Raw genomic sequence first — 14,020 nt, 5'->3', positions numbered from 1 at the left:
AGTTGTAAGTTTTTATTAAAAATAAATATTGATAATGTTGGGAAAAGTCAGGCTTTTAATTAGAAAGCTTCTGTTGCTACTAATTGGAAATAACATTTTGATCTCAAGCCTCTTAAAATATTGATCAGTAATTTAAACACTCAACAACTGGAAGGCTGAATTTTTTGCAAGCTTTGTGGTTTGCTGCTTTTTGTGTGCACTGTTAATAGCTGTTCTCAGCACTCAGCACATTTCAAAGCCAGGTGTAAAACATTGCCATTCTGAGTCTAACCTTTCCTCTCATTTTCATATTTGATCGCTGGTTTGCCTCAGATAAATGACAAAGACAAGTGGTCAAAATGAAGTCTTCTGCTTTCAGTTATAATCATGTAATAAAGTTATAATCATGTAATAACAATGTCTCATAAACTGAAGAAAATCAGAAAAAAAAATACAGAGCACATCATCTCCCAGTAGCTTAAAAAATAAAGTTGACTCTGTGTCCTTAAAGTACCAGTGATTCCAGCCTTTCTCACTTAGTTTTATTTTGATTGACAATGATTTTCCTACAGTTTTCCCCTACTTCAAAATATCATGGAAAGGATATTATGCATTCCCAACCTGTCAGCTTTGGCTGCATTACAGAGTGTTCAATTATGCTCTAATCGAATAGCTGCCCAATGTAGGCCATATAATGACTTCCTGATTATCAGACTTTAAATGATAAATGAAATGAATATGTAACATTCTGTTCAAAGATAGGATAGTTAGTGATCCAAATGAAAACGGATTTTTTGCTCTTTTGTCTGAATACATATATTTTATTGTAATTCCATTCAACAGTTGTTCTGTTCCTTGTTTTGCCTTCATTAAAACAAACACTGGATGAATTATCTAGGAGAACATTAGTCTTCATTTTTATTTTCAAAAAGATGCTGAAGGTGTTAAACAGTGTTTAGATTGTTCTCCTTTCTCTCTTTACATTGAATTGTTATAAAAAGCAAGGTCAGATTTATATGACTGGTTCCTATTGGGAATATTTCAATACATGCTGGCACTGCAGCAAGTCTGTTTTGAGTAATGTATTATACAGACAACATTAAGGTCTGAATAAATTATTTAGTGGTCATAGTGCTAGATGTTTTTCATTTCCAGTCTGTGGTATTAGTACTAAGCAACTGATACAGCTTCTGAAATCAAATAAACCCCTTCCACCTCTTTGGGGTAGCATACATTTATTTTGCCAAAGTCAGATCAGTGTCTCATAATCATCTTTCAAAAGCTTGTTGGGGAGATTCTCCAACCTCTTTGCCCAACAGCCTCTCTGTGATGGGCATTTTTCTGAAGTACTGCTGCTTAGTGTCAGATACAATTGCTTGTGCCAAGGTGATTTATGAAAGTAGCCTTGACCTAAAGACTTAAAATAGAGCAGCTCCTGATTTTGTGACAACTAGCGTGATACCTGTGGCTTGTAAGCCACTGCAAAGATGGTTCCCATCACGTGATACCATAATTAAAAATAATAACTCGTGTTGAAGTTCAGCTCATTTTGAACTTTGTTAATTGGCTTGAATTTCACATCTGCACCCTTCTGTCTCCCAAGCCCACATAACCATATATGTAAGAATATAAATCCACATCTGTAAAGGAGGAAGAAAATAAAGTGGTTCAGTGAAAAGCGTAACAGTACCTATCCCTTTTGCCACCAGGCTTAGTGATAGAGTGGAGTTAGGTTCAAATAACCCATGTTGTATGGTTAAAGTGAATTGTAATCATAGCAAAGAAAGAGGTCTGATTCATGGAACAAACCTCTCCTCACGGGAGTATGAGTAACTACACTGTGAAGACAAAGAAGTTGCAGGATGTATATACAATTTGAGATGTATGAGAGATTATCTCCTCAACTATGTTTCCTTTGTTTTTTCAGCCTAATGTGAAAACATCCATAATAGCCATCTAAAATACTCCAATTTGGTTGCAGCAGAACTGTCTTTTCAATGTTGCAGTACATATTTTTTGCCATTACCATTCTTCTTATTAGGCAGATATTTACTCTTCATGGTTGGGGGTCAGGATCTCAAGGCCTACTTAAATACTGTTTGTAAGTGCTTACATGGTTGAAATACGTGAAGGAGACGTATCTCCTTCTCCTCATAGGACAGCATTTTGGGAATGACCGCCTCACCTCAGGACTAAATCATCTTCATGCAAGAAACTGATGAGAATCATGTAATGGGCAGATTGCTGGTGATCCAGTGGTGAATGATGTGTGTCGAGACACACAGTGTCCCCCATCACTGCTACAGTTCCAGGTGCCAGCACCACAAATCAGGTTCACCTGATCAGCAGATCATTTCTGCAAACCAGCAGATCTTCCTATCAAATCTCTCCTATACATTAAAGAGATGTCACCTGAAGTTTGCATTTCAGCAGGCAATGGATGCATTTTGTATGCTTTAAAATACTGTAACTTAGTTCTTGCACTGCTGCGTCTTTGTATCATGAGAGTAGTCTGAGCCTGGAGGAGGCATGTGTCCTGGGAGGGGGGATGCTGGTGAACATTTCTGCGGTGCTTTTGAGAGTGGGGAAGAGGGGGTTCAGCAGACAAAGTAGTGCTAAGGAGACAACTCAGAAAGCCGATGCAGAGTCTGTGGATGCTGGGAACAACTTTATCTACTCAACCAGCTGCCCCTTAGAGATGGCAGCCCAGTTCAGCTCTTCAGGAGCCCACCAGTTCCTCTCCGTGTTGCATGACTCTGTCAGAGTGTGCTTACAGGTACTACAGCTTCAGACTCTCCTTAGTTTAGTAATTTCCTCTCAGTTGTTCTCCCTCCTCTGCTCCTCTGGCTGCCTGGCAATATATTTTACCAAATTTGTTTATCAAGTTAATTAAAAAAATTGTTCAGCGTTTGAAAACAGTTGTTGTATGGTTAGGAGACTAGCTTGTGATTCAGGAGACCAAAACTTTGATTGTAATTTTTTTCTCCTGTGTCACAAACTGAACAATTTGAACTGAAGTGATTTAGTAGGTATTAAATAACATTTATTTTGAAATGAAATAAAAATTCCCATATTCTGAAAAGACATGGGGTTTCTAATTAAACCTCTTGGGGCTACGTTATAGCAGGCTTTCTAACTGCTATCTCACAGCTGGAACACACAACAGAAGTAAAAGCAAGGGTACCTGAGCACTTACACAGTTAAAGTACTTTGAGTTGCCTAAGTTCTCTTGATTTCATACTGCTGTGCTTGTGATTCTTTACATTAGTTACAGCTGAGCTGGCTGCACCTAATGGATAGTTGCTGTGAGAGTGGTTATTTTCTTCATAGGTCTCAAGCAGGATGGGTTATGGAGGATATTTCTATTTTCTGATTAGGTAAGGTAGTATTTATGCATAGAACAAACAAATCCAATTAATTAAAAGTGTCTCCTTTCTTGTTCTTTCCCTTCTTTGCCTTTCTCTTTGGTTTTTTTTCCCTATAGGCTAATTGTTGTTATGCCAAACTGAGGTAATTATAGCGTATGCCCATGCTGCTGTTACTGTTATACTAACAATTCTTACAGCTATAACATAGGCTAGCTAGTTCAGTATTCCTAGCCCCCTGGACTTCGGTAGAAGCAACTGCCTGTTGTGCTGGTGTTGTATTTGCTCTGTTTTTTTTTTTTTTTTCTTTTTCTTTAAACAGAAAAGGTGTATTTCTATGTAGCTGCTGTGTTAATTTTAGCAGTGCTTGAGCTGCCTAGTTCAAAAGTTGCTTATGGAAGTTGCAGTAATGCAGATATACTTTCTGTTATTCTGAGGAACCTAGATGATAAAGAAAGAAGAAATCCCTTCTCTGTGGTTTGAAAGTTATCTTCAAAAAGATAAATAATGCAAAATTAGAAAAGAGGAAAGAAAGCTAATTCAGTTTGGTTCTTAATTCACTTCTTGTGAACACTTTCTCACTGAAAGCATTTTCAAAGCAAGGAGGACTGTAAATAAACTCTAAGAAATATGTTTATTTAACAGGTGAGGGGAAAAGAAAGCATATTCAAAATACTTTATGGCTTATTTCAAAAATTGTTGGGGGAAGAATGCTCCAATATTTTTTTCATGTTTGATGATATGTACGTTCCCTCCCTGTCTTGTCTTCCTCTGTCTTTTACTTTCCTTCCTCCCAGTTTCTGTGTACTAGCCATGAAGGGCAAAGAACGAGTTGAGAAGCACACTCGAATGGGTTCTGCTGCTCGAGGAGGGCGTCTGAGTAAGGACTAGGCATGACAGGTTAACGGTGGACTTGACTGGTGGTGGAGAAGGGCAGAAGTGTCAAAGGGTGTAGGCTCCTCACAGCATTCAGACAGTAAAATAGTTATTTTGCCTTTTCCTTGCTACTAAGTTTTTTGTGAAGAGCAACCAGATAATCAAGTTGTAGGAGTTTCCGATCTGTAATTTAGATGACAAAAAAATCAATCCAATTTGGGAAGACTTGCATTGTGAGCCAGAGGAGAGCCAGCTAAGTACACCTTTGTTGCTGGGCGTCCCTTAAAAAGGCAAGGCCAGCTGAATTCAATCTTGCTCATCTGAGCTCATGTAATATAGTAGGGATTGTGTTGCACAGGTCTGCCCAGGCTTGGAGCTGAAGAAGACAGGGAAAAATGGTGCTAAAAGGAGTTTGTCTTAGATCCTGCGAGACAAGGCAACCTTGTAGCCAGCCAGCCAGGGTGTGTTTGGAAGGGCTGGATTACCCACAGTTCCTCCGTTCCGTTAAACATCCCAGTAGCTGACCCAGATACATATGTACAGTCAGATGACGTGCAACATGACTTTTTAAAATATATCTCATACTAAAGACAGCTCAGAAAGTAGATGATTTGCTAGGGCAACATAGTAGATGTTACCTATCTGAACTTCATTAAGGCATGTAATAGCATGTCATGTGAGATTTGGCTAAAGAAGTAAAATCTTGAAATGAGTAGAATAAATGTAAACTGAGATAATAATTGGCTGAGGATAGAAAATGAAAGTAATACTAGAAGAGGAAGTATAAAGTTGTATCCAGAATATGTTTTGCTTTAATATTTCTGTAACTGGCTCAAAACTTAAGTGTTGATGAACTTTACTAATATTACAAAGTAAGAAGGTGTTGTCCTTACAGCATAAAGCAAAACTAGATAACTTCAGGGGCTGGAGTAACAGAAGTGGAATTGAAATCCCACAGTATGAAATGTGGGGTTATGGTATAAAGGAAACCAGAGGATTTTTGCTATGAGTCTGAAGTTCATCAGTTGGAAGTGCGTGCGCGCATGCACGAAGACCTGGGTGTACTGATTGACTGCAGGATGACTGCTAGCTCGTTGACAAGTGCAACTTACTTGTAAAAACAGTAAAAGAATGCTAGAGTGGAACTGGTAAGCTATTTTCTGTAAAGATATGGAAGTGTTAAAATGACCTTACATTTAGAATAGTGTTTAAAATCTGGTATTCCATGTTAAATAAATGGAAAAATAAAAAGATGAGTCAGATACCCTACACGGGCAATTAGGATAATGGGTAACCTGTCATGCAAATGAGTCTGAAATGCCTTTAATCATTGGCCATGCCTGCGAAAGGGTCTGAATTCATAACTGCCTGTTATAAATGCATTAAGAATAAATACTGGGAAAGGAAAAAGAACTATTTAACTCAAAGGAAAATGTTGGTAAAAAAAAACCAACACATACCATCTGGTCATGAATAAACTGAATTTTGTCCTAAATACTGGAGTATCTAGAATTACCTTTGAACAGTTAAATGGGGTCAACAAAACAGGTGTTTTTAATGGTGAGTGGTATCAGTCTACAAAAAATATAATAATGGGGTTAATTGTAATAGTAAAGGATTGTAAAGGATTGTCTCAGTTATCCAGAATTTCCTTTTCAGATCTGTGTAACTGCTTTTTCACATAGAGAGGTGTCTTTTACTCCCCAAAAAGATGCATCCAAGTGAAGAAAGTCTATCTCTCTATACAAAATGAAGCATAGTCTTGTATTAAATTTGGTGGGAGATTAGTGGGTGGTATCTTTGGGAACAGAGATGAACCATAAATGACTGTGACTGCCATGGGAAGTGCAAAGGAGTTAAAGAACAGCGGACTGAAATACTTCTTCTCTGTCAACCCCAGCAGTGATGACATTTCATGTAAGATAGAAGGACGGTGAGCAAAATGTAATGATTTTAAACAACAGCAAAATATATTTCAATGTAGAGTAATGCTGATTGTGGATTGCCTGATAATGTGTTAATTATACCGTAACTACTGATAATCACTAAGACTGCCACTGGGCATTGCCTTCAAAGGGGAAGTGTGGCTTAATGAAGTTTTGAAGTTTGATTGCTGCAGAAATCATATGTGTTCTGTTGCGACAGTGGCTAGTGCCAGTCAGTATCGTACTTACCTTGTGATAAAGCACAGGTATACAGCTTATCATCTTTTTACTGTAGTCCATCAGTTACCTCTGCTGCTGTTACATTGTGCTCAGCATATAGAGTAACTTTCAGAATAAATCCATCTTTTTTTCCATAGTCACATAAAAATGTGTATTCAGGAAATTGTTGCTAATCTAAATTTTGTTGTACTTGGAAGCAATCTGTCTAGAAAAACATACAAGCTAAGAAGTAGTTGCACGTGTACAGGGTGACATTCTTTTAATGTTCAGTGGTTCATGTTGTGCATAAAAATGGTTCTGCTTCAAGCTGAAAGAGAAGATATAGCTTTCATTGTCTGAAATATGAAAATATCTGAGTGAGAAAGTTTATGTGGCTGACTCAGCAAAGTTTAAGTGGACAGTGCAAAACTCTCCAGTCTCTGCCTATTTCATGTCAAACTTCCATTGTGATTATTGGAGTAAAAAATAATTTAAGGGAGAAAATGTAGCTGGAATGTATATATTGAACGTGGTCTTGGTAAGTGAAAGTAAATCTGCTAAACCTAAATATAAATTCCATCTTGAAGATGTTTCTTGAGAGAATGGATGTTATGTCTGGTTCATCTATAATATATTTACTTAGAAAAAGCCACATAACACTGTCTATCCAAATACATACAAAAGAATCCTAAAAATCAGCGTGATTTCAGAATTTCAAATGGAAAAAAAAAAGGCAAGAGTTAAGCCAACAAAGCCATTTAGTGTTCCTTTCCTGCAGTGACAGCACCGCAAAAGTGGCTTATACCGAAGGGGGCTATGCTGGGAGCTGCCGGAGCCCGAGCACTGGCTCTGCTCCCAGACTCTTTGGGCTGCCTCCTCTCACTCCAGACATCCACCACTGAGTTTGCCTGGGGATAAAGTCGACATTTGAAACAGCATACTGCACACAGACATGAGGGCTCAAAAATGCTATGACCATTTCATTCTTAAAACATCTCTACAGATTTCAGATGAGGATATATGGTTTAGTGCTCTGAAGCATTTGCATACCTGCTCTCTTTTTTTTTTCTTTTTCTTTTTCTTCCCCTCTCTCATGGATATATGTGATAAATGACAGATTGTCTCAGATAATATTCATGTGGTACTCCAAAATAATTCTGCAGACATGGTAAAAGCTTTTAGAGACTGTAAAACTGATTATCTCTTCTGTAACTCTTTTCATCTTCAAAGCACTTACCAACATTAACTAATTAATCCTCACAGCATCCCTCAGAGTTAGGTATCATTGCCATTATACAGATGAAGGAATTGAAGTGAAGCACCGTGTGGCTACTCGAGTTCACCAGGATGGTCAGTAACAAGAAGGGAATGAGAATGGCCAGACTTGTCATTTCAAGTTCTCCGCTCAATCCCCCAGACCATTCCTCTCCGACAAATATGCATGTAGGTATTGCTGCTCTCACCGTGGCCGAGGGCTGAGCTGCTGTTAAAGAGATCTTGTTAGGAGTTGCTTTGGTGAGAGATTTGTTCGTAGTCAGACAGAATATTATCTTTTCAAAATCCACTTCTGTTTTTCTTGAATGGCCTAGAGTGCAAGCGCAAATGGGTTGCCCCAAAAATGAATCACTCTGGATATAGCTAATTGTAAAATGGTTGAGATCTTTACTCAAAATGTTAAACTGTCCAGAAGAGAAAACTCACATTTCTTGGTGATGCACAGAAAAAAATTAAGTGAGAAGCAATGCTTGTAATCTGTCTCCCTTCTGCTCTCTAAGGGGTAAATTTGGGAGCGGACTGGCACAGGGGGTGCCCTGGGTTTTCTCCTTGCTGGCTTGAGGTGCATTAGAGGAGTTCCTGGCTTCAAGTCATCACCAGGCAGAAGTGTGACAAAGAGGAGAGTGGAGACACCCAAACTGTAGCCAAGTGCTGTGGCAATATTTTCAAAACAGCTTTTGCGTAAAGTCCTATGCTAGTGTGAACTTTTTTTTCCTTAGGAAAAAAAGACACTTACATGAAAGATTTCTTGTTGAAAATTCTGTTTTCCGACCCCTAAGAGTTATACCAAAGCTCCATTTAAGTGTAACTTTCTCAAGGCCTGCTAGGCGTAACCGCTGGGTGCAGCTCCTCATCTTTTGCGATGAGGCTTTGGCCTATGGGCACTCCGAACGGCAGCGCATTTCCCTCGCGCCCAGGCTCAGCTGCTCTGAGGAGAGGAAAAATTGCCCCTCATTCTGGTACCTCCACCCGAAGCGCGGCAGGCTGCCGCCTTTTTGTGCACCATGAATCCTGCCGGGTCTAGCGCTTCCCCTGCAAATGGGAATACAAGCTCCTGCCCGCGTAGGCAGTTCTGCACGCGTAGTAACAGGCAAAGGATGAAGAAGAGGTAAATCTCGAGTTACAGATCTTAACTGTATTGGAGTAGGAAAGCACTAAAGGCTAGAGGAGTGGGGGTTGGTTGGTGTTTTTTTTTTTTTTTTTTTTTTTTTTTTTTTTTTTTTTTTTTTTTTGGAAAGTGGTCAAAAAGATTTTAAAAGAGTGGGATTTGAAAGTTAGGGTATGACTAAGTTTGAAAGATAAAGCTTTGTAGGATCACTGTTCACTGAATACAAACCTCAAAACTTAAAGAGTAAGCAACCATGTGATGTTTAGGCAACAAGAAAAAATCTGCAGTATGTCTTACTGTTCTAGTTTAAATGCAGTGGGAATTTTACCAAAAGACCTGGTTTCATGCAATCGAACTTCAAAACCATCAATTTACCTTGTTGCTATTGCTGTAGTGAAACAAACTACATGCCAGAAGTCTTTGTGCTTTGTCAAGTCTGGAGGACAGAAGTTTGGGGTATCGTTTAGGGCTTTCAGCGTCTCTTTTAGGGATGCATTTTTCTGCCTTCATTGAGGCTGATCAGCACTTCCCTGGTGCTTCTTAGGAATACTTGTCCCTGAAGTAGTTGTTTCTCCTGAGCACAGATATGTAGCTGTCTGTGCAGAGGAGGCATTAGAGGTATGGAGGAGGTGTTGGAGCTGCTGGTGCAGTCTCATTCTGGTGGTGGTCTGTTGGCTGTGACTGCCGTGGCTGTAGTCTCACCCGGGTCCCCTGGATCTGGTGGTGGTCTGTTGGCTGTGACTGCTGTGGTTGTAGTCTCACTCAGGTCCGCTGGATCATTTTGCCACTCTTCAAGTACAGAGGCTGCAAAGAGAACTAGTATCAAGGTGAGGGTTCTGGTGTTTTCAATAAATAGTGTTCAAAGTTCAGCAGACATCTTAAAAAAAAAAAAATAGAAAGTATAAAATTAATATTTAACCAGATTGCTACATTTTTTCTGTTTCATTAATTTTTTATAACTTTATGAAAATGCTGTTGATGGAAATATTGACAGGGTGTTTTAATATCTTCTGGTAAATGGAAACTTCTTTATGAACGCAAACCATCTAACAAGTTGTATTGGGCAAATGCTCTAATAAGAGAATAATTATTAGAGCATGGTGCATTAATGTTTCATACTGTTCATAACTCAGTTTTAAGAGATTCATAACAAGGATGTGAAGGCTGTGCTATCTTAAGTGTTTATGATTTTGTTATGTTAGTATTAAGACATGCTGTAGGAAAAAAAATTATTTTCACGTAGTTTCCTTACCTATTTTTTTAGAGTACTCTGAAGAAAAAGTTGTTTCAATTTTGTTTTAACAATTATTAAGCAGTTCCACAGAAGTGACGTGATATGAGCAACTCTCTGTGACTGAGTCCCTAAGAACCTATTTGCATAGTACCTAGAAGATTAAAAGTCCAAATTAATTTGAGCTGCAAGTCTTTGGCCCCCAATTATTGGGGAGCAGAAATTAAGGAACCTTAATTCCAGAAGTTTCACAATTGTTCTGTCTACATCCAAAACAAATCATCAGATTTTAATTAATCAAAGCCACTTCTAAATAAGAACTTTTCCTTTCAAAAGGCAGAGTAGAATGCTTGGAAAAGTTAGAGGTAGCATTTAATGGCAGTGAGGGAGCGAACAAACGTAGTCAGGAGAAAGAGGTGCAATAATTTATTGTAGAAAGGAATGAGACTTTCAGCATGGTGAGGTTTTGAAATCTCTGGAACTAGTTGTGGGCTGGACAAAACTCATTTGATTTCAGTTTTCCTATATTTTTTTTCAGTCTTCATTTGCTGATTCTCTTCCTCCCCCCGCCCCCAGAAGTCACTGAAACAAAAGTCTGTCTTCTAGTAGGCAAGAATCTTTTACTGATGCAAAACAACTATTAAAAGTGGTGGTGTATCATTCTGATGCTCTAGATAGAAATACTCTAATAAAAACAATGAGTACCACAGATATATTCTGTCTGGCCCTCTTCTGTCATGGAATATAGGTATCTGTGCAGTTTTCACATGGCTCTGTTCTTCTGTATTGAATTTTTGCACTCTGCCCTTTCTCTTCATATTTCTATCATATTTTCTAATGACAACTTGAACCAGGTAACTTTTGAGTTGAACTTTTAAGATCAAAGTTGAAGTGAGGTAGAAGTTGGCCAAGACAAGTTCGCATGTGTGGAATAAGAGCATCCTTTTGCTGCTACTTCGAGCCTACCACCAGCCTGATCAAACTTGCCAACTATGTGTATTTTACTAGTGTTTTGAAGTACCTGTACACATATTGTTAATGCTCATATCTTTATCACAGCCCAGCAGGCAAGATAGAGGTATTTTCAAACAGTACTACTGTATCCTTATCTCAATAGTGCTGGTGGTATGCCCTGCCAAAACAAGCATGCTATATTGAAGTATCTGTAAGTACACAGGCTCTCTGCATATTCCTTGTATTTAGCCTGCAGCATGTCTGGCATCCATGGTGATCCCAGTGTTGCAGCTGCTGTTGCAAGAAGCAGCTTAAATATATTTTAAGAGTGTTGGGGCTGACTTAAAAGCAGTGTAGAGTCTACTCGCCTGCAAATCGAGAGAAGTCCATTAAGCTAGACCCTTATGGTTTTTCACCTTCTTTACCCTGCTCTGTATTACGATAATAGTCCACTTTCATGCTTATAACCCTCTGTTGGTTAGAGATGGTTTCAGTTCATAGCCACGATGTATCTAGAATCATAGGTAGGGGCCAAATTTATCTAATTTTAAAGCTTAATGCTAGTTAATGAAAGAGGTTCTAATCTGCCAAAATCTGTTTGAGTTTTGGGAAACACTTCTTTTCTCTAGGTTCGCTGACTAGATTAAACCTGACACCATAGAGTAAGAAAAGGACAAGTCCAATACTGCAAACCATTTTCCATTTTATTATCTATAATATTTGCATACTGCAGTGCTCAGTTATACCACAATTGTGCAGAGACCCAGTCTTTGCAATGTAATGACTTCCTGATGATCTGTCTTTAAATGATAAATGAAAAGACTATGCTGCCTTCCATCTGCATATTAGACAAAGTTTCTTGCCACCTGAACCTGCTTTTTTATTCCTTGGATGGGTGGGGAAGTAGAGAAGAAAGATGAAAAATGTGTGTGTTATTTTCACCCTTCTAACCTGCCATCATATGGTAAAATTATCTGGATATATATCCAATGTTGTTCAACCTCCCTGTAATAAATCTTCTTGAAATTCAAAGGGGGAAAGTGGCTGTATGGGGTTAATCTTAGGATTTTACAACTGACTTTAGATCAAATCAAAACCCTTGGCTATTGGCGAACCATAGGTTCTTCTTGTTCATGTAAGTCCCTCCATCACCCACTCCAGCATGGCACTTTTGAAATGCAGAAATCTGTCACTTCTGAGATAAACCCACTAATCCACCTCTCTCCTTGGCACATTCTGTGTTCAGTGTGCAGATTTCTTACATGGATATTTTCTATCACTTTTGCCAGTGCTTCCTCTGTGTCATAAGCTGATGGCTTTAACTGGTGATTTTCTGTTTTTCAGATTCAACAGAGACATCCAAACACCTATCTGTAAAATGTTTTCGGAGTGTGTCCCCCACTGAAAATCTCCTCTAAGGTAATGGTTACGAATGACAGCAAGTGTATTGTAAATAAAATCTCTGAAAATGTTTCTTGCTCATCAAAACAGCTTGTGAATTCTATATTCTGCATTATTTCTCTCAGCACCAGCAGCAGCCTCTATCAGTCCTGCTGGTAAATACCTGTAGAATTCGTCTCGTTCTGGATATTTTGGTTATGTTTTTTAATCATAATTCCACTTTCCTCACTGTTGTCCAAATTTTACTCTGTCATCATTTCTCTGCTTGGATTATCTTTTCCTTTTTTGCACTTGCCTGGTCTCAATATCCTGCTCAAATTCCTCTCTCTCTCTCTGCCTCTGCCTCTGCCTCTGCGAGTGTGTTTGATTAGTGCCTTTGAGCTGTTCTTACTTTTTTGCCACATCTGCTCAACCTTTGCACGTGTTTCTCTACTAAGAATCTTCTTGGCATTCATGTGTGTTGTCATGCTAACAAACTTGCGCTCTTTATTTGTGAAATAACTCGAAGTCTAGTTCTGGTGTACTTGGTCGGTAAGCTTGTTGTCTCTGCGAGTTTCAGTGGATTTTTCAGTGTGATGGGGCACTCTTGGGTTCTCCTGTGGAATTTTTCTGTGGTAAAGAGCCCAGGAGTGTTTGGGGGTATGTGCACGTAAAGGTGTGTGCACACACATGCGTTTTACATGTGTATATGGTCTGTTTTAAGTTTAGTAGCGAAAGGTACAGTTTCAATGCCTAAATCGGTAAGCGAGACTGTTTTAAGAAGAAAGGACATTGCAATGATTTGAAGGTCCTTAAAATCTATTGATCTACTTCCTGAGCTATGTTGGTAGTTTTGTGCTTTACAGAATATATAAAGTCTATTGTATTATAGCACAGGCCATAGTCATGGCTTTTTGAAATTCCTGCTGATACTCTTGCAGCAGTTGGCTTCCTTCTTCTGAGGCTTCTTTTTTTAGGAAGCCTTACTACTTAGGAAAGAAAAAACGGGTATGCTATTCACAGTGCTTTAGCTCTGTGTTGAATGTAAAAATGTGGGACGTAATCATGAGTCTGTTCTAGTACTTTGTATCGATTACTATTAATGTATTGTTTAGATTAGGATGCAGCAAGATGGTGAATTGCTGACCACATATCCGTGTTCTTTAGCTTGTTGTATGCTGGTATAAGAAATTACTGAGGACGGTTTTCCTCTGTTTCTGTGCATTCCCTTAGTGCTTTTTTTTTCTCCTTCCTCTCTACTGGTGTGTTTTACAATATGGTTCTTTTTCACAGAGTGGGGGAACTTGCCAGCAGAAGGCTATGGCACAAATTCATGACATAAGGGCTGCATACATTTGTCTATAGCATCCCACTCCACCTTAAAGTCAGACATGTACTTGTAAGACCTGTTTCTGAATTTTGAGATTCAATATAGTTGCACTTAAGAATGCTACTTCCGTGGTTTCACTGGTTTTCACTGGTCAGCATCGTCATAGGATAATTATATATACAAAAAAAATTATAATTGGTCACAGGATTGCTTATGCACACAGGGCACGTAGAACTGAAGGCTGAAAAATCTGCAAAGTCTGTATGTAGTGCAGCCAGTCAACATCTTGTGTTGGAGGATGATTATTCTGGAAGACTTATTAGTGGTCTGCTTAGAGGAAATTAACCCACTTTCCAAGGGGAAAACAGGTTTAGAACC

The 14,020-nt window shown here is 38.8% G+C and overlaps 1 protein-coding gene across 2 annotated transcripts in view; it reads left to right on the top strand.

Annotated features, from left to right (window-relative positions):
* The window catches only part of TENM2 (teneurin transmembrane protein 2), a 1,579,923-nt gene that overhangs the window by 756,887 nt on the left and 809,016 nt on the right, over nt 1-14,020 (top strand). For both annotated transcript variants that reach the window (XM_064520849.1, XM_064520848.1), the window contains one exon: nt 12,277-12,351. The gene's annotated coding sequence lies outside the window, so the exon portion shown is untranslated. The remainder of the gene's footprint in view (nt 1-12,276; nt 12,352-14,020) is intronic.

This window comes from Dromaius novaehollandiae, chromosome 15, assembly GCF_036370855.1.
Source record: "Dromaius novaehollandiae isolate bDroNov1 chromosome 15, bDroNov1.hap1, whole genome shotgun sequence".
Classification (NCBI taxonomy): Eukaryota; Metazoa; Chordata; class Aves; order Casuariiformes; family Dromaiidae; genus Dromaius; species Dromaius novaehollandiae.
Note: the sequence above shows the minus strand (reverse complement) of the source record. Positions and strands in the feature narration are given on the sequence as shown.